Source organism: Pseudorasbora parva, chromosome 7 (genome assembly GCF_024679245.1).
Source record: "Pseudorasbora parva isolate DD20220531a chromosome 7, ASM2467924v1, whole genome shotgun sequence".
NCBI classification, from domain to species: Eukaryota; Metazoa; Chordata; class Actinopteri; order Cypriniformes; family Gobionidae; genus Pseudorasbora; species Pseudorasbora parva.
Genome location: NC_090178.1, coordinates 26,367,551 through 26,394,422, shown reverse-complemented (window position 1 = coordinate 26,394,422; position 26,872 = coordinate 26,367,551). Strand labels below are relative to the sequence as shown.

General features: G+C 37.3%; 1 long non-coding RNA gene across 2 annotated transcripts in view; it reads left to right on the top strand.

Annotated features, from left to right (window-relative positions):
* Positions 1–26,872, top strand: part of LOC137083121 (uncharacterized) — a 178,978-nt gene that overhangs the window by 127,930 nt on the left and 24,176 nt on the right. For both annotated transcript variants that reach the window (XR_010906458.1, XR_010906459.1), the window contains 2 exons: positions 6,870–7,018; positions 25,083–25,149. This is a non-coding gene — a long non-coding RNA (uncharacterized lncRNA). The remainder of the gene's footprint in view (positions 1–6,869; positions 7,019–25,082; positions 25,150–26,872) is intronic.

Below are 26,872 nucleotides of genomic sequence, written 5' to 3'. Positions count from 1 at the left end.
TGACGTTTCCTTAACTCCTCCATGGTCAAATTTATTTTGACATTTTAAAATATCACTCTCTCACTAAAAAAAATTCACATCAATAAGTGCAGCCTACAACTCCTCACAATCACGCACACGAATGTGTATGCTCAAATGACGGTGCCTACAATCTACGGAAATCCGAACAAGCAAGTGACGAAAATACAGAAGCCTGAGGATGTGGTTTTTCAGATTTAAGTATCTCTTCCTATGTGTTGTGTTCTTACGGTTCTTAACTGCAAACACCCACAGCAGTGCATTCATAGTGCATTTCGTGGTTTGTTGTGAGAGTAGGAGATGCCTAGCAGTGTGTGTGTGTGTGTGTGTGTGTGTGTGTGTGTGTGTCTGTCAGTATTTAAAGTAAAACTGACACTATCAACAGTATCAAAAAAGCTCTCGCCACATAAATCAAATTAGATAAGAGACCCAACTCTTATCAGTTCCTCGCTTTCTGACTGCCGCTTTGCTTGAATTCATTTTTTTTATTTTTCTGCCTACTTTTTACTTCTACTCCTTACATTTTCACGCAATTATCTGTACTTTCTACTCCTTACTTTTTAAAAATAGCCTCGTTACTCTTTCATTTAATCTTGCTTAAAAAAAATGCAGATAAATCACGTCATCCTGATAGTGTGAATTTGATTGTGTGGTTGGATGAGAAGTGTAAACATATACCAAACCAACACCCTAATTACTACGCTCCATCGCCTGCACATGACTCAAAGCACAAATCACACATGGTGCTGACAGATTGGGCGGGTCAATCAGCGATCAGGAGGCAGACGCGCTCATTCATGACAGCCAGGTTTTTAGCGCGATAACTCGTCGTAGATGTATATTCAAGTGATCGCTATGCTAAAGTGGCATACATACAGTATACACAAGCCGTTTCTACAGTATGGATTGGGAGAATAACCAACTCTTAAACGTGGATTACACCTGTTACTCGACGACTCTTTATAAATATAGGCTAATCATGATTCCTGTCCATCATAATATACACACTCAGGACATCTGCAACTAGCAACCCCAACAGCTGCTGAAAGAGGTTTGAATCAATGATGAATCAGTTTTGACTGGGCTAAGTGCATGTTCTATGAACTTCAAAAGGGTAACGTTACTGTAGTTTTGTCAGAGCAAAGCTAAGCGCATTGTTGTTGTTGTTGTTGTTGTTGTTTTTTTGGCGGATTATTACAGTATCAATGAATTACGCATTTTGGCAGTGGCATGGGCGTAGATTACGGGGGGGGGGGGGGGGGGACGTGTCCCCCTCACTTTTAATAAAATGTATTTTCGTCCCCCGCACTTTTACTGGGTCTCACCGATTCTAGTCGACCCGCTCTGAGCGGGATTCGAACCAGCGTTACCCTGCGCGGCGACGGCCAAATTAACAGGGACGCTAAAGACAGCCTTCTCTAATCTCGGTTGATAGAGCGCTTTTTGAGGTCACGGCACGGGCAAGTGTATTTACATAGAAACCAATGTGAATACATTAAGATTTAAAATCAGAGACAAAAATTAATCTATGCATGACCTGCTGTCATTTTATTCGCATCTAAATATGAGGAGGGCGCTCTCAAAAGCGGATTCGTAGAAGTAATACCCTGGAGCTGCAGCTGAAGGAAAACAATCGTTATGAGTGATGAAACGTGACGAAGACAATCAGACGAGTGCGACAATATATGCTTTATGTGTGTTTTTCAAGCCATCTCAATGTAGGCTATTTATTGACAATAAAGTAGCATATGAATAATGCAGCTTTTTTAATGTTTAGTATCTTCTGCTCACCAAGGCTGCATTTATTTAATCAAAAATAGTTCAAACAGAAAAATTATTATTATTATTATTATTATTATTATTATTATTATTATTAATAATAAATATTATTGTGAAATATTATTACAAATTAAAACAGCTTTTTTCCTATGTGATCAAAGCTGAATTTATCATTACTTCAGTCTTCAGTGTCACATGATCCTTCACTAATCATTCTCATATGAGGATTTTATAATCAAGAAACATTTATGATTATTATCTGTGTTGAAAACAGCTGCTTTAAAATGTTGTGGAAACCATGATACATTTTATTTTTCAGGATTCTTTGATGAATAGAAAGTTCAATGGACAGCATTTATTTGCATTTTTTAAAATAAATTATTATCTTTCTTTTGTGATATTAACAATATCACTTTTGATCGATTAAATGCATGTCTGATCAATAAAAGTATTAATTTCTCTCTTTTTTAATTTTACCACAAATGTTTAGATGGTTTCCACAAAATTTAAGCATCACCATGAGCAGCACAACTGATAATCATAAATGTGTGTTGATCATCAGATCCTCATATTAGAATGATTAGTGAAGGATCATGTGACACTGAAGACTGGAGTAATGATGATGAATTCAGCTTTGATCAAAGGAATAAATTGCATTTTACTATATATTCTTTGAGCCCTGCACAGGCCCTGCACAATCCTATGACACACTCCTGCAGTCATTGAAATAGTTCAGCTTTGTTTGTAATGTCCAAGTAGTTATATTTCGTTTAGTTTCTTTATTAAAGTTAATTTAGAAAAATGTTTGGATAATTTGTTTGTTTGTTAATTTTTTTAAAAAGTGACAACCAAGCAGTCGGCGGCCGACAGTGGGTATGAGTTTAGGGGTGTAAAAAAAGTCAGGGCCCGTAGGGCTCTAAAGCGTCGTCAATCTGGCAACACTGATCACACATGTAGCCTACATTTACATTCCAATAAAGGTTATTGATAACATTACTTATAGGCAACTAGTCATCATATCTTCCGCTTCAGGAAACACATGTTAATGCTCAGCAGCAGTACACATAATGGTATATTTCCATTGTACTAAAATGCATTCATTTTCAATGGGTATATATGCGGCTGAAACAGGTAGTAGCCAGTGCCTCCCAAATTTTTCAACATTAACATTTTAATATAACATTATAGTCAGCATGGCCTTTAGAAAAGTGTTTTTCTTGAGGAGGTGGGGTAGTACACTATAGGCCCCTGTGGTGTGGCCTCAGCTTTTGTCTTTAATGGCATTTTTTTCCTTACATTACTTTTACTTTTATACTTTAATTAGTTTTGAAACCAGTACTTTTACACTTTTACCTAAAGGGGTACTTCAGCGCTGGGAAGATGAATCTGTATTTAAACTGGGTCATCAATGCAGTAGAAATGTGAAATTATTTTTGAATTTGGTGTCTTCTAGACTGAGAAAAGACAGAAAATGTATTTTTGTCCCATGGGGATGAAAGACTACAATTCCCAGAATGCTTCGCTGCCCTGTGAGGCCATTCCCAACACCACCAACTTCATTACTGTGACTGAGTTAGAGAAGACACTATAATTAAAAACTGAACGTGTCTGTTCAATATAATGAGTGAGTCACCGCGCGAGTATCACAGCCCTGAGCACTAACTGCAGGAGTGATGAGAGCTGAGGTAATCGCGACTACACTCGCGGCATACATTCACAACGCGAGTTCAGTCTGGCACGCGTTTCAGTTCATGCCTTTGCAAGCTTAACTTTCATAGAAATGAATTTGAGAAGTTAAAAGACTTACATTGCTCACCATAGCTCCGTTTAAATGATCCTGTCTGCAAGCTGAGCTCTCCCTGCCAGCTGAGTGTTATCTCCCATCCCCCATGCGCAGATTCAAAACATGCGGAAATAGCTCCCTCTGCTGGCTGTAGTCTTTAGCCTCTGGGCAAACATTCCTCCTATGATGCAAAAATCGTCATTTTGCATCATAGGAGGAATTTTTCCAGAAATAAAATGCATAAATCTCTTGTCTCAGGGAGATATGAGGGGGGAAAGCACAATAATTTGAATATTCTCCAGGGTTTCTACTGATACAAAGCCATATGCTAATCGCTGAAGTAACCCTTTAAGTAAAAAGCTTGAGTTGATACTTCAACTTCTACAGAAGTATTTTTAAACCCTAGTATCTATACTTCCACTTGAGTAATGAATGCGAGTACTTTTGACACCTCTGGTGTTCAATATGGTCTACCCATCAGTCCTCAGTGTGTATTAGGTACAGCATTATCCTGAATAGCTAACCCTGTAATTTGTGTGCTCTCTCATGAGATGGTCGCTAGTAAAGGGTCGGTGCCGCCAGCAATGACATGTAGGGCCCAGATGGGTTAAGTACGGGTTCCATTGTTACTGAGTGGGCATGGGCTTTGGCTGGGTGAAATCAGCGGGTCCCATATAGGTTTTGTAGTATGAGTCCCACATAGGAAGCCCATACTGAGCTGATTACATGGTCAGTCGCCCATAAGCGACAGGCATGGGCCAATTGGGCATGGGTTTGAACTGAGAACACATATATGGGTCCTGCATAGCATATTTATGGGCCAAGTGGGCATGGATTTGATCTTCGAACACATATATGGGTCTTGAATGGCATATTTATGGTCCAAGTGGGCTTGGGTTTGAAATGAGAACACATATATGGGTCCTGCATAGCATATTTATGGACCAAGTGGGCATGGGTTTGAACTGGGAACACATATGGATCTTGAATGGCACATTTATGGGCCGAGTGGGCAAGGCTTTGAACTGGGAATGCATATATGGGTTCTGCATAAAAAAATGTTGAGCCAAGTGGGCGTGTGTTTGAACTGGGAACACATATATGGGTCCTGCATGGTTTATTTATGGGCCACGTGGGCATAGGTTTGAACTGGGAACACATATATGGGTATTGAATGGCATATTTATGGTCCAAGTGGGCATAGGTTTGAACTGGGAACACATATATGGGTCTTGAATGGCATATTTATGGTCCAAGTGGGCATGGGTTTGAGCTGGGAACACATATATGGGTATTGAATGGCATATTTATGGGCAGAGTGGGCATGGGTTTGAGCTGGGAACACATATGTGTATTGAATGGCATATTTATGGGCAGAGTGGGCATGGGTTTGAGCTGGGAACACATATGTGTATTGAATGGCATATTTATGGGCCGAGTGGGCATGGGTTTGAGCTGGGAACACATATGTGTATTGAATGGCATATTTATGGGCCGAGTGGGCATGGGTTTGAGCTGGGAACACATATGTGTATTGAAGGGCATATTTATGGGCCGAGTGGGCATGGGTTTGAGCTGGGAACACATATGTGTATTGAATGGCATATTTATGGGCCGAGTGGGCATGGGTTTGATCTGGGAACACATAAATGGGTCATATATGGGTTCTGCATGGCATATTTATGTGCTAAGTTAGGTTTGAACTGGGAACACATATATTCTGCATGGCTCATGTGCTTAGTGTGAACTGGGAACACACAGGTCCTTCATGGCAGAGGCACAAGGTAACTATTTAGGCCTATTGAGTTATGTAATTACTTACTGTACAATTTTTAGTAACTTTTAGTAACTCTACATGTAGGCTAATCAAGCATGTTGAGATTGAGTAATTGTAACTTAATACAGGCTAGTCACTAAAGAACAAACATTGCATAGCCAAAACAATCCATCAGTCATTTTTGTTAGTCGTGCAGTAACTGAAAAATGTAACTTCCCACAAATGTAAAAAACATCAAAAGAGATCAAACTTTACTCTGTGTTGAATTATGCTGATTAGTGGACTCTCAGAAAGGTTGCAGGCCTACAGTAACACTTCAAATAATAGCCCAGTCCCAGATGCCTGTCCCTTGGGGCAGAAACACATATTTAGACAAAAAACTAGGGATGCTCGATATTATCGGCCGATATTGGCTTTAAAATTCAACATGGGTAAATATCGGTATTGGTTTTTGAAATGGTTTAAAATGACTAAAGTATGTCATTTTATACCTTATTGGAAAGCTTGTTTCCTCTCAAAGTGAATGCAGACAAAGGGTGTTCCTGTTGTTGGCCAATCAGCATAAACACAGGGTTTGTAGATTAAATAAATTCTTGAGCAGGGCAGATCTAAGCCCCAGTGAGTGGAATGAGTTGAATTTTTGTTTTTGTCAGGCTATTTATTTTCAGTTTAACTCAGTCAAAGAAATGTTCAGTTGGCATCTTCTCTGTGGAGAGGCGAGGGCTGCAAAGAGCCCAAAAAGAAAAAGGAGCATCCACGAAAATGCGTATAAATAGTACGAGTGTGCAATGTCGTGGAATATATACGCCAAAGCTCATTTTGGCGTGTCAATGCCACGCTGTTTTTCGCGTGCATATGATACGCACTTTATGGCGTATTATACATACATATTATACATACCCACTTTTAGTATGTCTGGGCTTCCACAGCTTGCCCCAATGTGGATCACGGGTGCAAGCTCATAATGGGGCCCACATGTACCACAAATAAAGCCCTCATCTGGGCCCCACATGTCATTGCTGGCTGGTTAAAATTGCAGCTTTAATTTGTAATATTGGTTTGTTATTACTTGTTATTTAGAGGTAAATGTTACCCATCAGGGTCAGAAATGTATTCAATTAGAAGTTTTTTTTCCATATTTGAGGTTCTTTGTGGCATCCTTGTCAAAAGCCTGCTCTTTTAAAATGGTTTATTTTAATCAATTAATCTGCGTGATAATTAAGGCCTACACAAGTATAGGATTAGAGTAGGATTGTGGTTTGGTTGTGGGTTAGTTGCATGTAATTATCCATAATTTATTGTTATTACTATGGTAAGGACATGTAATATGTAACAAGGACACTGTAAAATAGGCCTATAAGTTTAAAAAATAAAACTTTTTTAAAATAAAAATATAGTATTGACACTGAAAAGCTCAATGGTTTGAAACTGTAATAGTTTTCATTTTAAAACATGCAAGGACACCTGGAGATTTTTTACTCAATAGTAAACTTTGCTAATCTTATTTTTCAGACCAAGGAAAGGTTCATCAAAAGGATGGAGGGCATTTGGATCTGCTATAGAGGTCCCGAATCCAAAGCGGGCAGCTCTCGGGATGAGGGAAACTAGGAGAGGATTCAGCAGGACCCGTAGGCTAAATAAAAGACCTGTTGGTGTAACGAGTAGGCTTTTTGTCTTTTCACCTTGTTTCTTTTGTCTGTTAATGCAACGCTATATCACGACCAATTCATACGTATTTTACGAGGTGGCTAATTCTTACGAATTCGTATAGGACGATTGAGAGAATGCAGTTACGGGTCTAGGGGCGTCGTTGCGGTTCATTTCGAAGGTACAATTGATTTATTTAATTTATTATTCAGTGCCATGAGAACAAGAGAAATTTCATATTTATAAAATCACAATAACATTAGCTGCCAGGAAAATGAAAGAAGAAAAATAACAAAAAACAAAACAAAACAAAAAACAAAGTCCAGTGCTTTCAAAGCATTGCATGTTTTTTTCTTTCCGTTTGTTACAAAAAGTTTTACATATAATTTAAATTCATTTAGCCTAAAAAAGGAAAAAATTGATTTACATTGAGCCCACTTATTTTTTTATGTAGGCCTATATTATGTTTTCCTAATAAAATCAATAACTGTAGCCTATATGTTCTTTGCATTCCAAATTATCTTTCTGAGTATAAAAAAGGACATCGAATACACACATTTCCATCATACACTTGAAATCTTTCCAAAATAATCCTGAGTAAATGCAGTGAAAAATGATGCAAAATAGTTTTTTTCTTCTTCTAGTGCACAAAATTCAGGTATGAAATATTTAACTTCCATCTTTCCAAAACGGGCTTAAGGATAAATTCTACGAAGTATTTTGTAGGACACTTCCTTAATTTTATTATCGAAGAAGCTACGAATATAAGGCGAACTGGGCAACTCGTGAAATACGCGATTAAACATAAATCGAAGTCGTACGAATTAGCCACCTCCTGGTCTATGTTATAACAAAAACCCCAGTGATGTGCTTAAATATTAGATTAGTAGCCTATACTGAATAAAATTAGAGTTTAGCAGGCAAACTGTGTGGTCGTCCTTTATGTCACCCATCATAGGCTATACGCACACCTTCAATGATACAATATTTTAGCCATGCATTTAGTTATATGCGCGAATTAGTGAAAGTGTGATTTCTCCATCACAGATAGCCTACGCTCAGCAGTTTTTGACGTGAAAAGGAAAGTGAAAAGGTAGGCTACATCTTTGTAGCTTACTCACCCCTAAATGCTACATATTAGTACTTTTAGAGTGCAAATTAGTACCTTAAAGGAACATAGTAGTAGGCCTACCTTAAAGGTACATACTAGTATATTTTCGTTTTTTTACCTTGGGGTACCGCCTCAGTGACAGCACTCTACCTTTTTTTCTGAGAGTTTACTTTTGTGAGTTTCTTGTTTGCCCTAAGCCGAGTAGCCTGTGTTAGCACTATTCTTCAGATAAATAGCCTACTGAAAGACTAACCCTTGGGTCTTTGGAGTAAATTCAGTTGGCTATAGGCTACACTCTAAAAAATGCTGGGTTAAAAACAACCCAAGTTGGGTTGAAAATGCACCGACCCAACAATTGAGTTGTTTTAACCCAATGGTTGAGTTGTTTTAACCCAGTGGTTGAGTTGTTTTAACCCAGTGGTTGGGTTAAATGTTGCTTAAGACAACCCAATTGCTGGGTAAGAACAACTCAACCATTGGGTTAAAACAACCCAATTGTTGGGTCGGTGCATTTTCAACCCAACTTGGGTTGTTTTTAACCCAGCATTTTTTAGAGTGTATATAATGGTTTTGTCTTGGTCTATATGTAAATATGCCTTTCTGTTATGTGAAATTACTATAAACAATGAATTTGTATTATCCATTTAATTTTACACATGACGGCGTTGACGAAATATAAACTGATTGTTGGCACAACGACCAAAAGCTTCGATATAATAGCCTATACACAAGATAAATTAGCGTTATTAAAAATGGATTAGCAATCCATTTATCTCCTAGCTGAATTATTTTGAATAGTTAGGCCTAAAATCATTTTACTCAAATTGACAGTTGTAGCCTACATTGAAGCTTCTTTGCGCCATGAATAAAACAATAGAATTGTTCTTTATAAATAGCAATTGCGAGTTTATTTCTGTGATATAGTCTAAATGAATTGTGAAAATAAAAAGTCACATTTTTTTTTATTCCGTGGCGGAAACAAGTTTGCAAAGGCAATAGCCTACTTTTACGCTTTAACGGAACATTGTTTCGTAATTTTTACGTTCACAGAATTTTAAGCCAAGGTTAAATTTTAATTTAGTCATAGACCAAGATGAGGAGAATATAGGCCTACGGATACGTGAGAAAACACACACACACAAAAAACGGAAGCCTCTGTTCTGCCTTGACATTGAAGTGCCTGGGACATGACATCGGGAATTTACTGGTTTCCCCCCTGATTTAGGCCTTAAATGCCCCTATAGGCTCCTCCCATAGTCCCACCCCTACACACTAAAAGCTAATACTAAAAAATAAAAAAAAACTAAGCTGAACCAGAAATTGACAATTGTAATAAAAGTGGAAACGAAATAAAAAATAACTATACTAGAATGCAAATATTTATAATAAAAATAAATCCTCAATGAAAGTAAAAATCAAACTAATAGGCTAACATTTCGGTTAAAGTACCCTAAAACAATTTAATCAGCAATTGTGTGTTGATTAATTTCTCTAATTTAAATACTATTTAACACTGTTTTTAATGGTGTTAGTATTAAAAACAGTGTTTAACAATAGAGTGCAAACAGAAATTAAGAACTGAAGCAGTGAGAGTGGGATAGGGTCAGGACATGATTTGGCAGGCATTGATCACTATCTGGCATCATGAGAATTGTTTGCTGATACTTTACTTTAACTTTATTGTCCCCAAAACGGAAATTATTTTCTACAGCACTAAACTTGTTTAAACATGCATAACATAACCAAAAAAATAAAATAAAATAAAAATACACAACATGCAATCATCTGCTCTAGGCCTACTATAACACAAACGATAGTGATCAGAGCAAGGTCTAGTTTGCTTGCGCCCATACCCGCCCAACACAACTCAGCGTTACAATATGACATAATTCCTGCCAATCAGAGATGAGACTCATAGGCTGGCTTAACAACCTCTCTAAAGACCCCCTGCATTACTCTACAGCGGACAAGGAAATGTTCATGGTGGAAATAGAAATGGAAAATCTAATTTAACACTGTTATAATATATATAAGTCTTTGACATTTATTTCCAAGTTCATATGTCTACCATTTGACAAACACACATAAGTATCTTATTTTTTCTAAATTAATATAAAAGGAAGAAGTATAAAAAGTATGCATGTCCATGCTTGTCATATTCAGAATGACAAATATACATTGGATGGTTTTACATTGGATGATTTTGCATTTGGAATCCCCAAAAGGCTGGCGGCGCTCAGGTGGCACGTGAAGAAGGGGCAGAGAAGGAGAGCCGTGGTCAGCGATTGAGAGCGAGACCAGGGCTGAATGCAGTGGGAGTCCTCCTGGAGAAAACAGAAGAGAAGCAGAGAAAACAAAACTAAAAGATAAAGACCCAAAGGCAACCAGTAGAAAACAACACAGCCAAACACAAGGACAGGGCAGAAATACAAAACAAGGCCAAGGGTTATGCCAGATATAGTAATATCATTAGTACATCCCACTATCAACAACAGTAATACTGAACACAGACATTTATAACAGGAACTTACTTGAAACATTTTCTCCAAAATAACCAAATGATAAGAGACAGGATGGTAACAAATATCACACTCCCCACAATTACAGCAATTAGCCAGTTGGGAGAATTTGCTGAAACAAACATGACAAGAGAGCGGCGTGCTTATAATAAAATAAAGAAAAAGTTAAAGGTGGAGTTTAGCTAAGAAGTTTATCTTACCACTTTCTTTGTCTACTGTAAATGTGTAATTTCCTGACAGAGATTTTTGTGCTGCTTGATGTTGCACTTTAAACAAACACACACAAATGCGCATTATGTATGCTGAAAAACCATAAAAAGGAAATATTTTACTCAGTAACAATTCATTATCAACTGCAATGTATCGGCATATAATGAAATGGTTACAAAATGCTATTCTTATGCCTAACATCTCCTTTCATGTTGATGGTAAGTGCATAAAATGACTCAATTAACAATTGAATTGGCTGTTCTAATAAACAGGCCTGAAACTTTTTATAGATAGCATTTATGGTGTGATAACTTGCGGTGCTTACCTGTATAATTAATAATCCAGCAATCCTAAGGGAACAAAATAATATAATTATACCTACACCTGCCCATTTAAAGTGATACTGGAGTTTATGCAATGTATTTATGCTTAAATACACACAGCCAGATACACATTAGTTGCTATTACCTGAATGTTGTCACAGTGAAGTTGCCATTGAAGGCTTGCACAGGTGCTCAATGTCAGGTTCTCATGAGCAGCGATAGTTGAGTCCGCAATAAGCGTTCCATTCTACGCACAAAAGAAAAATGAATCATTACAAAACCATCTTAAACATATTTGCTTGTATGTGTCTCCTAAAGAAAACAAAAAGGCGTGCCCACCATATCATACCATCCATGTTCGCAATGGCGATCTCTCAGATAAACTGCCATGCCTTGAGGCACCCGGTATGTAAACGCTTTGGAGGTATCACATTTTAGCAGTTTCTTGTATGTGGTACATTCTGAAGAACACAAACCACAATGTTATAGGCTAACTTACTGTAAAAACAAACAAACAAAACAACAACTAGTTGCACGTGTAAGGAGCAGCAGCAAAAGTTTATCAGGCTCATTCTTAACTTTGGGTAAACTCAATCATGGCATCTCTATCTTTGTAGTCGCTTTACAGTGGTCAAGTGTTAAAGTTCTGCTATATAATGAAAAGTCCCCATTATAAACCGCAGGCTACATCAATTGATTCCAGAATAAAACGATAAATACTACATGAAAGCTTCTATTGTACCTTCTATTGTCTTACCGTTCATTTCACGGGAATCCAGTAAACGCCCCGCCGCACATAACATCAGTATAGAAATCGCGTAATTCATTATTGTTGCCATAGCCTAGGCTATAGCCTACTGATCACAGCTTCAAACCTAAGATACAAACTGAGGATGAGAAGGAGACAGGATTACTTCCATGAGACACGCAATTCCTTTCGCACACGCTTACTCACACGAGAGAGAGAGAGAGAGAGAGAGAGAGAGAGAGAGAGAGAGAGAGAGAGAGAGAGAGAGAGAGAGAGAGAGAGAGAGAGAGAGAGAGAGAGAGAGAGAGAGAGAGAGAGAATTAACTTACTTATGATATGTATCCACTCTCATACAAGCGTTTGAAGAAACCGAAAGTATAATTTTGCAACTATTGAAAAGCCTCTTACAAACACTAGTGAAACGAAAACATTGATCAACCATTCAAATTCATTCAAACGCATAACAGCGAATAACATTGATCAACCTTAGTGTAAATTGTTCACATTACTGATAAAGTAATGAAACACGCACCCCAGCGGCAGCACATTTTTATTTGCCGCATCTTGATGTGGGTCTGGGTCTGGCTTGACAGGCTAGAAATAACCATTAAAGGGATTACACACAAAAATGAAAATTTTGTCATCATTTACTCAGCCTCAAGTGTTTCTAAACCTGTATAAGTGGGTTTGTTCTGCTGAACACAAACTATGATATTCTGAAGAATGTTTGTAACAAAGCAGACAAAGAAACCATTGACTACCACTATTTTTTCTCATATAGTGTAGTAATTTCTCCTGTAGTCAGTGGTTGCTCTATCTGCTTTTGTGAGTAAATGATGACAGAATCTTATTCTTGGATAAACTATCCCTCTAAGCATGTTTTGGCATGTGTGTAGAGTGCTACCTGGTGTTGGGGCTGACAGCGGGTTTTTAAACCGCAGTAGAGTCTAGCCCAGTTTCTAAGCACTGAGGTACTCGTCGATCCCTCCTTCTTTGCTCTCGTAGGATTTTACAATACACTTCAAACTACAGTAAATGTAAAAAGGTTCCCTTTTTGTTGTTATTTTTATGCATGTTATTTTTTTATGTATATATGTGTATATATAGTGATTATAAAACCCTTCTAAACATGCACTTTTATTCTGGTTGCATCATCTCGTACCATGGACAGTGACCTGCTCCAGACCCTTAGTCGTCCCGGGCCATTCCACCGAATGGGTGACATTTGCCTGTTGTAACTTTTAAAAATTAAACACATTTTTTATCTTTTTTCAACACTGATTCTAATAAAACACATATTTCACTGTTCAAAATGTATATTGGTCAATCTCAGGTAACTTTATTTTATTTTTTAAAAGGTTTCAAAGTGGGAGATGGATGCATTTTTCTCAGTCCTGTTACCAAAAAACATGTGTCTTTTAAAAAACAAGTTTAAAAGAAATGTCAACTGGTCTATTTGTTTTCATTTCACAAACGTGCTTATTTTAAAGACATGGTTGGTTGCATGTTTAAATCATTTACATTTGTCTCTAAAAATCAGTATTTATGCACACAAGGTGTATTTCTTTTAAAAAACAAAAGCCATTTTTTCATTTTAAAGGAGACCCAAACCTCAAATTTATAAAAAATGTTATAATGTAATAAATTAAACTATTGGATAAATAATAAACATAACACAATTGAAAAAATCAGTGATTTAACTTTATTTTTTAGAGAAAAACAATTTAATAACAGGATTGAACATTGCGTAACAGGAATGAATGCGGACTGTGTGTGCGTGTGTGTGTGTGTGTGTGTGTGTGTGTGTGTGTGTGTGTGTGTGTGTGTGTGTGTGTGTGTGTGTGTATATATATATTTATATATATATATATATATATATATGTATGTATAGTGTGCATAGCTTGTGTGTGAGAGATTTCTGAAGAAAAGTGCTTGTTTCTCACAGCAAAGACAGAAAGAGAATGAAAAGAAGAATGAGAGAGAGAGAGAGTGTGAGAGAGTGTGAGAGAGAGAGTGTGAGAGAGTGTGAGAGAGAGAGAGAGAGAGAGAGAGAGAGAGAGAGAGAGAGAGAGAGAGAGAGAGAGAGAGAGAGAGAGAGAGAGAGAGAGAGAGAGAGAGAGAGGTGTATCTCCTTCCCCGTCAGCATGCCATGGCCATGCTCCGAATGGCCACACTTGGAAGTTGTCTTAATTGTTTGTTTACCTTTGTGCGTGGAGATGCATGTTTCTTTTTAAAGCGCTGGAGTCTTTTCTTGTACCTTTGTGTTTTTTTGGTTTCTTTTTTCAACAGAACCTTTAGTTCTTGAATTTGTGAATTGAGCTTTTTTCGTGTTTTTCGGTTTCTTCTCTGCCCTTGATTATGTTGCCTGAAAAAACATGCATCACAATAAATTAGACATCACAATAGTCAAATCTATGATTACATTGTTAAACTAATCTCTATAACCTGATGGAAAGAATTCATACCCCCCGGTTTCACATCGTAAAGCACATCGTAAAATATGTCAGTGTCATGGTTTTGTCTCAAGATGCACAGCAGTAATGTTTTATAGTTTATAAAACATTTATAAAATGTTTATAAAACGTTTATAAAACGTTCATAAAAGCCACTTAAATGCCCTAATTGATCTAAGGCCCTAATCCTGATTTAATCTAAGCCCTGTCTGTGAAACTAGGCCATTTTGGAATGTAATCATGTTCATGGCTATTTTCATTAAACCTAACCCCTCTAGCACATTGTCTTTGGCACATGAGCATTTTCTGAACTAGACCTGGAAGTGCTTGGTTGTGGATGTACAGCTTGCTCTGGTGATAACTGGGGGCTGTGTGGAGGTGTGACAAGGTGTTGGAGGGCTTCTTTCCTGTCCTTGATGCTATGGTAATTCTCCCTCCACGTTCTGCGACGTCTGTCCTTTTCTCTCTGACTGAGGTCATTGATTAGTTTCTTTCTGCCTGACTCGAGATCCTTCTTGTATTTTTCACATTCCTTCTCTAAATATTTCTGTCTGCTCTCTGGGTCTGCATCGCGCCGGGCGCGATAGAGTCGCTGCTTTTCTGCAGCACTTAGTGGTGGATTGGCTCCCTGTAATGGTATTCAGATTTGTAAAACTGATACGTCTGCAATTTAAGTAACTGTTAACTGTAAAACTTTAAAAAATCAAGTAAATTGTATTCCATAAACTGATATTTACACTAATAAATCAATACACCGGAGGATGCTACTCAGTCCTGTTACTGTTACTCAGTCCTGTTACGGTTTATATTAGTAACAGGACTGAAGGTAACAGGACTGAGTTTTTAGCATATAATTAGCAAATACATGAACTATAGCCACATAGCATACATGCTAACAGCATGAGGATACTAAGCAAATTCTATTGATTTACCCCAAAAATTATCTTAAAAATAAACAAATAACATCGAACTAATAATTTAGGTAACAGGAAAGTATGTTGAGATTGACCTTCTCAGACATAGTTGCAATATCATCAAATATACAGAAAATAAAATGAGAGGACTTACTTTTGGTCTTCCCATTGCCTTCAGAAGATGTAGATGATGCAACTTCCTGTTGAAAATGTGTCTTGTGGAATGTTCCAAGTTTTTTAGAGGGGGGAATGTGTTACGGTAACAGGACTGAGTGAAAACCCAGGGACATGACTAAAACATTTTTTTTATTTAAAATATTAGATAAAATATTTTTTTCTCTTGATTTTATTTTTTAAAAAAGCATAGATTGTGTATAAAGTCACGCAACAATGCAAAAAAAATACGATTTCTGAAGGATTTTAATCATTATATTTCATTGTAAAGTACAGAGATAGAGAGTGGGGACATGCAACAAATGCTATTTTCTTACTGATCTAGGTAGTTTTTATTGATGTTTTTAATCAAATATTTAAAATTTTCATTTAGCTTAATATGCGGGACACTTTGCTTAATAATAAAATGCATTTTAGAGTTAATTTTCATGAATTTTTATACATATAATGTCCTGGGGACACAAATGTCACCCATTCGGTGGAATGGCTCTCCCCTCTTAGTTGAAACATTAAGTCTAATAATAATAATAAGTGAAAATAATGAATGAAAATAATAAATAAAAATAATGAATCATGTATGGGAAGGGGGCTCTTTTATGAAAATAACAAACAAAAACAGAATCCTACTCTTCCTGCCTACTCTACCCATATTTCTAAGATGCTTTCTATTTTACCAATAAAATACACAGTGGGGCTAACTCCCTCTCTCTTCAAAAACATAGTCAAAAATCTTAAACAAAATGAAAATTACATTGCTCCCCTTCCCTTACTTTACTCCAGGTTTTTACAGAAACTCATCCAGCTCGTCCAGTCCCGGGCCTGGCACCAATATCCACTCCTGATCTTTTTACAGATATGCTGATCATCTGTTTGACAGCAGCACTGGCTAGCATTGATCTGAGATAAAACACAACACAACAGAACAACTAAACAAAAATACCTACAGTCAGTCATATTATTATTTCCCATGATTCAAATATTTTGTCAAACCAATACAAAGTTCCCTAATATGCTTATCTCCTACATTTTCAGTGATTTATTCTGTTATTATTTAGTTTCTTCATTGCCTCGTTGAGTGATCCACCAGGAGATCTATTATTTGGAACATAAGTACAACAGTTAGCTTTAAATATTACAAAGACACCTAATTTCTCATGCGAATGACCAATTTAACGTTTTGCCATGTCATTTTGCTTATATGCCCCCAACTGTTCTCCCATTACATCTTCAGTGTGGTTATAGTTCATCTCTAACTTAAATTCATTTGGAATTCCCCTTGAGTGACCATTCAAATCACACATTTTCTAACATTGTTTTGGATACAAATGCTATATTCAGCTAAAAATCTATCAATCATTTATAAAAAAAAAATCACTATATGTGTAACTTTATGTTTGTGTATTGTAAAAGCACTCCAAACAACAATACACAAAGAGGGGGGAAATATGTTGAACTAAATAAGCGCGCTTCTTCATTCAAATGCGCTACTATTCCGTGTCTTTCTATGTAAACACTAACTTAGCCTGCCGTGCAAAACCAGTCCGCTTACTACAATTGTCTACACAAACCACGCGTAAACACACACACACACACACACACACACACACACACACACACACACACACACACACACACACACACACACACACACACACACACACACACACACGTGCACAACTGCACTTCTCACATGTACACCTTCAAAGACAAAAATACGACGATATAATTCAAGTATAAATATGTAAATAACACAAGCCGCTAAGCATATTATATAGTTAGTGTATATCGTACCACATAGAGACGTCCTGCTCTAGTCGTTTTTGCTGCTGCTCCTGTTCAACTGCAGCCTCTGGGTCTGATTCCGGATCATAGATGTATGGCTGTATCTGATTAAAAGCCATATTTTTATTTTGAATAAAGTTTTTCCCGCTGTTAGGGATGAGACAGCTTTACGACGCACTCAACCCAATAACAGCGGCGCGCACACGTCATTATTTAGCTCCGCTCACACGACACGCCCCCACCTGCTCGGCTTTTTTCTGAAAGACTCGGAACAGCGCATATTTCTTATATAATTATTAAAAAAATAAAGACTTTTCGGAGATATGCAGAATACAATGCTACTCTATAGGTACTCAAGATTGACATGACACTGACTGAAACTGAGTGTTTCACCCCCCCTTTAACAGAATACAGAGAACTGCTGTTGGACAAGTGAATAATAAAAATCCAATTAATACTGCCAAGCGGTCTCTGTAGTGATCATTGAAAAGGTATCACCTGTGTCCACTTAAGAAAGGATGAAGTCCTTCTGCACATATCATCGATCATTTGAGCTGACTGGGCTGCTGTTTTGAGTGTTTCCCTCCTCATCGTGCATTTGGTCTGATGGCATTCAAGGGCCTGGTGTCATGCTGTGACAGTGGTTTCACTCTTGATATTGTTGTCCTTTTGCCTCTCCTCAGTCTGACTTTTGATCAAGCCACGGAGGATGCAGATTCCATAATGATAGCATGGTATCTTGGTCATTTCTGCATTGACTTTGTCCATATCAGCCCCTCAGAAGTTGACTTTCTTTTTCAAGGTGGATGAAGGCCCATCAACCAATGCCTCTTCTTCTCTCTGCAGCCATGTCCTTCACTTCTTGGACAGTACGGTTGCTCTCATTAAGTATGTCAAGACAGCTGCCCCAGAAGTCATCTGGTGTAATCTGGAAATTGAACATTCAGAGATCCGTGTTAATCAAATTTATTCTTTATAACTTAATTATCATCTGGTTAAATAACAACAGTTTCCCCATGCTATTTTAATAAAGCAAGTGCTTCTTTGCAGAAAACAGCAAGGATTTTTCTTCATTGCAGAATGCAGGAAATAGCAGCTTTTCAGTCTGTTGCCTTGTTTTCAGTCCCATATATACTGTAATGTTTTATCATTTATTATATGGATCCCTATACTCTTTCAAACCCTGTTTAAATCAATTACTCATTATTGTAAAATGTGTATTATATATTTATATGTCTGTTAAGCTTGGTCACCCAGTCTTGCTCGTTCAACACAATGCAAAAGTTGTTTTAACACAATCCAAAAATCTCAGAATATCTGCAATGCATCAAATTTTAAACTGTCTCCCAGGGATAATGAAATAAAAATATATATCTTCATAGTTAAAATGCATATAGTACACACATCTAGCTTGTCTCTTTCTCTCTCCATGTATATTTATCTCTTTTATCAATGATTTGGATTTCCTCAGGGAATTGCACAAACCACTTATGCTAAGGAGAAAACTCCATTGTTTGTGGTGGCCACCAGTTTGTGGAATCCTCCGATTCAGTCCCTGTTAGCAGGCCTGCTTTATAAACCGGTCAACTAACATTTATTCAGTTGTATTATTTTCTTTCAGGTTAATATCTTATCAAATCTGTATTGGTGTTTTCTTGGTAATTGTTCAGTTGGCCTACTTTTAATTCTAAATAATTTATATTTTTCCTTATACTTATACTGTAATTTTTCTTATACTGTGTTTGTTTTTCCATTCCTCTTGGTACTTCAACTGTTTTGTTATTTTTTATTTAATATTTTTTTTAGACGATTGTCTATGGCTTTCCATTTAATTCTTTCCTTCACTTGTTTCATCATTGGTCCTAAATATTTGAAGTTCCATCCTCTACATACAATGTAACGTGAAATTGACTTTGGAATTTTAATTTTTTTTAAATTAAATATCCTTTTTTAACCTTCATTGCTGCCCCTTATAGGCCCATTATTACTAACAGGCCTTCATGTCCCTTTTTGTCATTTAGTCTCTTCCTTTGTAGTTCTGTGGCCATACCTAAGTCATATATAATTATATAGGAATTATATTCTGAAAATCTGGCAAACACTGGCTCAACAAATGACCTCAAAACAACCATCCCCATGTAAAAAAAAAATGCAAATCCTCACCCAAAATGAAAAATTTATTTTACTGAACACCTCCAACTGTCCATTGTCAATCCATCAAGTTGAAGTAAAAATCTGTGTTTGTTAAACAAGTCCAAAAAACAATAGACTGGGGGACAGTGAGAGATAAAATTGCTATCACAATTCACTCAATTGGACCAACAACACGGTTTAGCAAACCAAACTCTTCTGCCAGTTCAACACACCACTTCAGACCAAGTGTGTAAGAGAGGAGACACAGACTGTTGCCACAATTGACTTGGGGCCTGTTGGGAATTGATTAGAATAATATTATAAGGTTTAATTAATTGTCTTCAATAATAACATAAAAAGTTTAAATTGCTGTTTATTAAGTTGTTCAACTTTAAGAAAAGTCTACCCAAAATGCTTAGGGGTAGAGAGCACAGAACAGAGAAATTAGGCTGTTTCTCAGTAACAATTTGTAATCCTGTAATCCTTGTAATCCCAATCTTCAGTAAACAGTTATAGTCAGTGGTCATTACTGCCTGGCTAAGAGGAAAAGACACAACAGGGCCTACTCTCTGGTTCCTCCCCTCGCCGGGCTTCTTTACTCTGGCTCTTTCTTTTTACACTTCCTCCCCCACTCTCTCTCTCTCTCTCTCTCTCTCTCTCTCTCTCTCTCTCTCTCTCTCTCTCTCTCTCTCGCTCTCTCTCTCTCTCTCTCTCAATTTCAATTCAATTCAATTCAATTCAGCTTTATTGGCATGACTGTCGGATAGTACAATGTTGCTAAAGCATTAAACATGTAACAAGTTATACAGGTATAGATATCTAAATACAAAATATAATTAAAGAAGAAAAAAAAAGAAAAGAAAAAACACATACATTGCTATATTGTAAATATATTATGACATAACTCAATCGGTTGTAAAAAAAATACAGGGTAAATGGTTCCAGAGAGCAGTGAAGAGACTAAAGAGGGTTCAGCCTTTGTATGGGAGGCCGTTTCAGCATAAAAACGTTCCAGCGTTATTCGTCGTAATTATATTTTTACTAGTAACAATTCAATTAAAGAGCTCTATAATTTAATTTGTACTAGTAACAATTACAATTATAGAGCTCTATAATTCAATTTTTACTAGTAACAATTATAATTGTAGAGCTCTCTAATTGTATTATTATTAGTAACAATTGGGATTATAGAGCTCTGTAATTCAATTGTTACTAGTAACAATTACGATTGTAGAGCTCTCTAATTGAATTGTTACTAGTAACAATTGAATTACAGAGCTCTTCAAATGATTTATTACTAGTAAAAATACACATTAAGGATATGTGTAATTGCAGAGCTCTATATTTGAATTACAGAGCTCTCTAATTGAATTGTTACTAGTAACAATTCAATTAGAGAGCTCTACAATCGTAATTGTTACTAGTAACAATTGAATTACAGAGCTCTATAATTGTAATTGTTACTAGTAAGAATTCAATTAGAGAGCTCTACAATTGTAATTGTTACTAGTAACAATTGAATTAGAGAGCTCTATAATCCCAATTGTTACTAGTAACAATTGAATTACAGAGCTCTATAAATAAAAATGAATGGAAGTCAATGGAGACATATGACTAGTAATAAATTATTTGTAGAGCTCTCTAATTGGAATTGTTACTAGTAACATACTGTGCTGCCAAGTGGAGACATTTCTCTTTTTCTCCTAAGATATAACACAGTTTGTCGATGTCACTTGCTTGCTGGAATTCGGGGAACATTTGAGTGATTTGGGTGAAGTACGTTTCTCTGATGTTGTTATATTTGCTGCACTGTGTGAGGAAGTGCAGCTCGTCCTCTACGACTCCATCAGGGCAGTGTGAGCACAGTCTGAGCTCTCTGGCTCTCCAGCTCTGCTTGTGTCGGCCCGTCTCCACACTCAGACTGTGCTCACTCAAACGATACTTCGTCAGGAGTTTTCTCTGACGATAGTCTTTAGTTTGGATCAGGTAAGGTGCCAATTGATAATCAGTCTTTATTCTACAGAAGTACTTCAATTTGTTTATTTGTGCTATTTTGATTTGCCAGTCGTTGATGTAGTCTTCTTGGGTTCTCTCTCTCTCTCTCTCTCTCTCTCTCTCTCTCTCTCTCTCTCTCTCTCTCTCTCTCTCTCTCTCTCTCTCTCTCTCTCTCTCTCTCTCTCTCTCTCTCTCTCTCTCTCTCTCTCTCTGGCAACATTCTATAGCCTACATGCTAGGTATGATTAATGGTGTATGTTTTTTTTTGTCATCTCATACATCTATTTTGAGTGTAACCATAACCAAATTTTGTCATTAGTTTCTTTCTATGACAAATATGTTTACTAGTTTTGATTCTGTATTAACTTTGATGTGCTACCTATTGTAGTACATTGCAACACTCTCCCACATATTTTGCTATATTTCCATTGTTTGTATAAGTCACAGTGGATGGCAATAGATGGGAAATGTCGGGTTTTCTAAAATCTTGCTGATAAGGTTTCTTTAGTCATTCGACAACCCTGAACAACTGTAGGCGATCCACCCTTACACCACTGTGGGCATGTGACTGTTACTTATGTGGGACTAGCTTAACACTGAAACTCGTCTTGGCAAGTATTTATATAAGCGCATTAGGTTATACCATTTTAGTTGTAAAATATAATTAAAATTTGTTTTAGATCACTAAATCAATATCGTATCACATATCTAATATTGCATGATTTAACAGGTTGACAGGTTTAACAGTTAATGCATATTACACTTTTCTTCATGCAGCCCTACCTCTTACGTCTACTGTTCCTGTTATGGAACATAACTGTTCATTTGCTTCTCTGAAGGGGCATACGGTTGTGCATTAGTAGACCGTATCCTTCTGTTTTCTTTTTTTGGTAATAAGGTCTGTACTTGTTGTTCTTCCCTTTTTGCTTCTTCCTTTTCACTCTTTTTTAATCAAATTCCAGGGTCATACATTGCCTGTCCTCATAATGCCAATCTATCAGGCCATTCTTTTTAATTTGTTGCAAATTTCTGACTTTCGTGAGTTTTCTCAAGAGTAAATTTTTCTTTTCATCTTTTAATTCCCTTCTCTGTCCCTTTGCATCCACATTCTTACTTTCCAGCCAAAAATGTTTATTGATCTCTTTGGAGTCTATTATTGCTTTCTTGTAGCTTAGCTATTCTTCTACATTTCTCCCTGTCAGCATCACTAGGCCTTGTCCACATGCTGGACAGTATACTAAAAATACAGTATACTAAAAAGGGATCTTCCTTTTGTAAAGATTTTAGTGTGGCAAAACAATTTTCATACAGTTTTCATAACATGATGGGGTTAGAGAAACTAGAAAAAGATGTTCACAGGGTCAACACTCACACACACAAAGCAAAGAAAAATTTCTCAGTGTCTTCAGCTTTATTGCTGTGTGCAACTATGACAGTTCCAGGAATTAAAACCACACATGTACAACTTTTACAGAAGTGTGGGTGACAGATGAGGTGATCGCATGTGATTTATTGCATCAGCAGTAAATACCTTTTGTTCTTAGTAAACCACTGTGACAGCTGTACCCTCTGAATTCATGTGACTTAATTCACAGCACCCATCTAAAATTAAGTAATGCTTTTTCTCTATTACGCTGAATCTGTTCAGAACTAAAGGTCTGTGACATCCCTATCAGCCTACATGATCAAAAAAAAAAAAATAAATAAATAAATATATATATATATATATATATATATATATATATATATATACTGTATATATCAACAAAGTAAACATTTATCATAAACAATAAGTTGATTGTTGGTAAGATCATCTGATCAACACTTTCTTAACAGACACATATATGAGGAATCTTAAAGGCCCCCATTGTGAAAATCCAGTTTTTAATCCAGTTTATATGTCTATGTGGTGTTTTTAATATGCTTTAAGACAAACCATGTTCATCAGTCAACTCTGTCTTAAAAACGTGATTTGAAATTGACTGTGTTTATTAGGTCACAAACTGCCAAATAACCAATCCGGTCAATGCGCGGGCAATTTACTGTAACTTGAGTGAGTGAAGGCAGGGGTAATTTGCATTTTCATGGATACACATGCTAAATAAAGCAAGGGTTACATTTACATTTAAGTTTTTTTAAGGCAGGAAGACATTTTTTTCACAGGAATTATTTTTAAATATGACATTTTGGTGATCAAAGATTAGATTTAAGGGACCAAATGATTGACTACATGGGGACTTTGTGAAACAGCTTGCCAATCAAATTGTATGGTGATTTTAGCCAGCTTTGCCATTTAAAGGGATCCCATGGTGTTGAGACTTGTATGGCTTAATATAACATAAATGATGTCTCTTACTGAATTATGTGGTAGAAAACCCATGAAAGATCTACGTTATTTAAAAAATCGATTTTATATTTGGACCATGGGCGGCGCCATTTTGTTTGCGTTCTAGGTTGATGACGTAGAGTGGTTGAACTCCTCAATCAGCTGGCGTTACCCGTTGCTATTTTTACCACAACGCAACTCGAAAATTGTTTCAGAGTTAAACAAAACAAATGAATTGCTTTGTAATTGTACTTAAAACACACTCAAACATACATGTGCACACAAACTCACCTACACAAGTCACAAACAGATCGGCGGGCGCGCACACACACACCTGACTGCTCTGTCTCAATCGCATGCATCATCACCAAAACATCCTGCCTCTCTTCCTCACGTTACTTTATCCCATCGTCCTACCTAGATATTTCCCTCTGCTGGTCACATTAGGCATTATAGTTAATCTACTATCAACAGTCTATCTGGGGAACAGGATGTGTTGAACAGGATATACACAGGGAATAGATTGAGGGTTATGTATGCGCGCGCAGTGCGTGCGTGTGTGTGTGTGTGTTCGCGCCGATCTGTTGGGCTGTGTGTGTGTTCGCGCCGATCTGTTGGTGTGTGTGTGTGTTGCTGTGTTCGCGCCGATCTGTTGGGGTGTGTGTGAGTCTGTGTGAGAGAGAGAGTTTGTGTGCACATGTATGTTTGAGTGCGTGAAGTCGGACAGCTGTTTGTAAATCGGCTTTACTCGTTATTGCGGTGGAACGTGAGACTGAATGACTGCACATGTCCACTATGGTGTCGGACAACACTACAAATGTCCGTCCCTTCAAATAATGCCCTATTTAAGGGTATAGGGTCGATTTCAGATTCAGCCCCTGTCGTGGAGACTGAGCAGCCCAACATCTCGATTGAGACAGAGCCTGTCGTGTGCGCGCCCGCCGATCTGTTTGTGACTTGTGTAGGTGAGTTTGTGTGCACATGTATGTTTGAGTGTGTTTTAAGTATAATTACAAAGGAATTCATTGGTTTTGTTTAACTCTGAAACAATTTTCGAGTTGCGTTGTGGTAAAAATAGCTACGGGTAATGCCAGCTGATTGAGGAGTTCAACTACTCTACGTCATCAACCTAGAACGCAAACAAAATGGCGCCGCCCATGGTCCAAATATAAAATCGATTTTTAAAATAACGTAGATCTTTCATGGGTTTTCTACTACATAATTCAGTAAGAGACATCATTTATGTTATATTAAGCCATACAAGTCTCAACACCATGGGATCCCTTTAAGGGTAATTCACTTTAATGTAAATTATTAACTTGTCAAATTATGAATTGAAAATTTAGTGTTTATATGGATAACTGACACTGAGGGTATTTTGTATTGACAGGGCGTTGAATGAGCTGGAGACCTCAAAGACTACTTCAGTGTCAGACAAACCCTCCAGGAGCACATTTGTGAGTAGGCTATCTATTAACTCACTCACATCTAATCTGGGCCATCAGCCAATACTTGCTTTCAAGTGCTTTCAAGGCAGAGGTCATTACAAAGAGTATGCAGTGCATTGCATTCCCCTACGAGACATTTGATCAATAGCAGGGCCATCACTTAAACAAATGGATAGCAGACACATATGAATAAATGGCTTCAGTACAATCAGGAAGCACCCAGGTCAACAAGAGGAGTACTTTATAAGCAGATTTGCCTCTGTAATGTGACACCTCAGTGCTGATTGGATTTAACTGAACTAGGTACAACATTTCATGCGCTTTGCTATCACAGCAGCAGTTTACACAATAATTACCATTTGCTCCTGCACTTCAAAGTATTGAGTACAAATGATCAGTGCTTTTCATCTACTGCAAGATCTCTTTACATTAGTTTAATAAAAAATACATTTGTTTAAAGCTTATTGTTGAATTTCACTGTATTTTACACCCCTCTAATGTTGGACACCTAATGTAATAGACATTTAGCTGTTTTGAATTGATCTCACTATATTGTTCTTTAGACCATGTGATATATGTTGGGTTTTTTGTCTCATATGAGTACAAAGTGTGATTTTTACAAAAGAGAATGTTTTTGACTAATATATTTAAATTTGAAGTTTGAAGTTTGTATAAGCTAGTTTAAAGATTATGTTTATAGTGAAATTGTGAATTGTTTCATGAATTGTCTGTTAGTGGTGTTAGCAATCAAGAAAAACTCTAATACAAATAAATAATATAGTATTGTCCGAAAGCCCAACACCGCCCCCTGTAGGTATCTATGTATATAAGTTATTAAGCTTGAACCCAGAACATGTCTGGACAAGTCTCCACAGGCAGTATATATACAGCGGTCCGACCCCGACACAAAGAGAGCGACATTTTCCAGCTCATCTTGAAGATTATGAAGTCCAACCGCACACCTGCACTCAGCTCCCCCTCCAGCTGATACTCATTCGCAGAGACATTCTAGACATTCCTCTAAGTCCATTTCCTCAGCCTCCAACACTACATCCCGATCACGACACAGTGTATCAAGTAGGTCTCCAAGACACGCCCTCTCTGATATTCAAGCTGCCATGCTGGAGGAGAGATTAAAGGCTCTTGAACTAGAGGAACTCCAACGTCAGATCGAAGAGGATACTACAGCAGATAAGGAATGTCAGAGGCTTGATGACTAAGCTAGGGAGGCACTCAAAGCCAGAGAAGCCTTGGCTAAACAAATTGCGACACGACGGCGTCTCAAGAAAGTACAAAATGAGCTTGAGGTTGCCAAGCTAGTCACCTCACTCCTTAAACAGGATAACCAGGATGTTAGCAAATCTGAATTGCAATTTAGCATCACCAGTAACTCACCTGAAGTACTACCTGGAGTAAGTCCACCTCTACAGAGAGCTGCTATGAGGGATAATTTCTTATCATCTGCCCAGGAAATGCCGGCACACAGCCCACAGCCTGTCTTTCTTACTTCTGAGGCATTAGTTTTGCCTCCTCCAACACCACATATGTTACCAACCATGGCCTTAGAAACTGAAGCTTCCTTCAGCGGCCATAACTTTACTTCGGATGTGCGGCATCCTAACCCAGTGACATGGTCATCACCCCCACTTACAGCAGCTCAGCCCGCTTCAGAGCCTAGACCTGCTCTCACTGTTCCTATACCGATTTACCCAGCTAAAGTTACAGTGCAGCC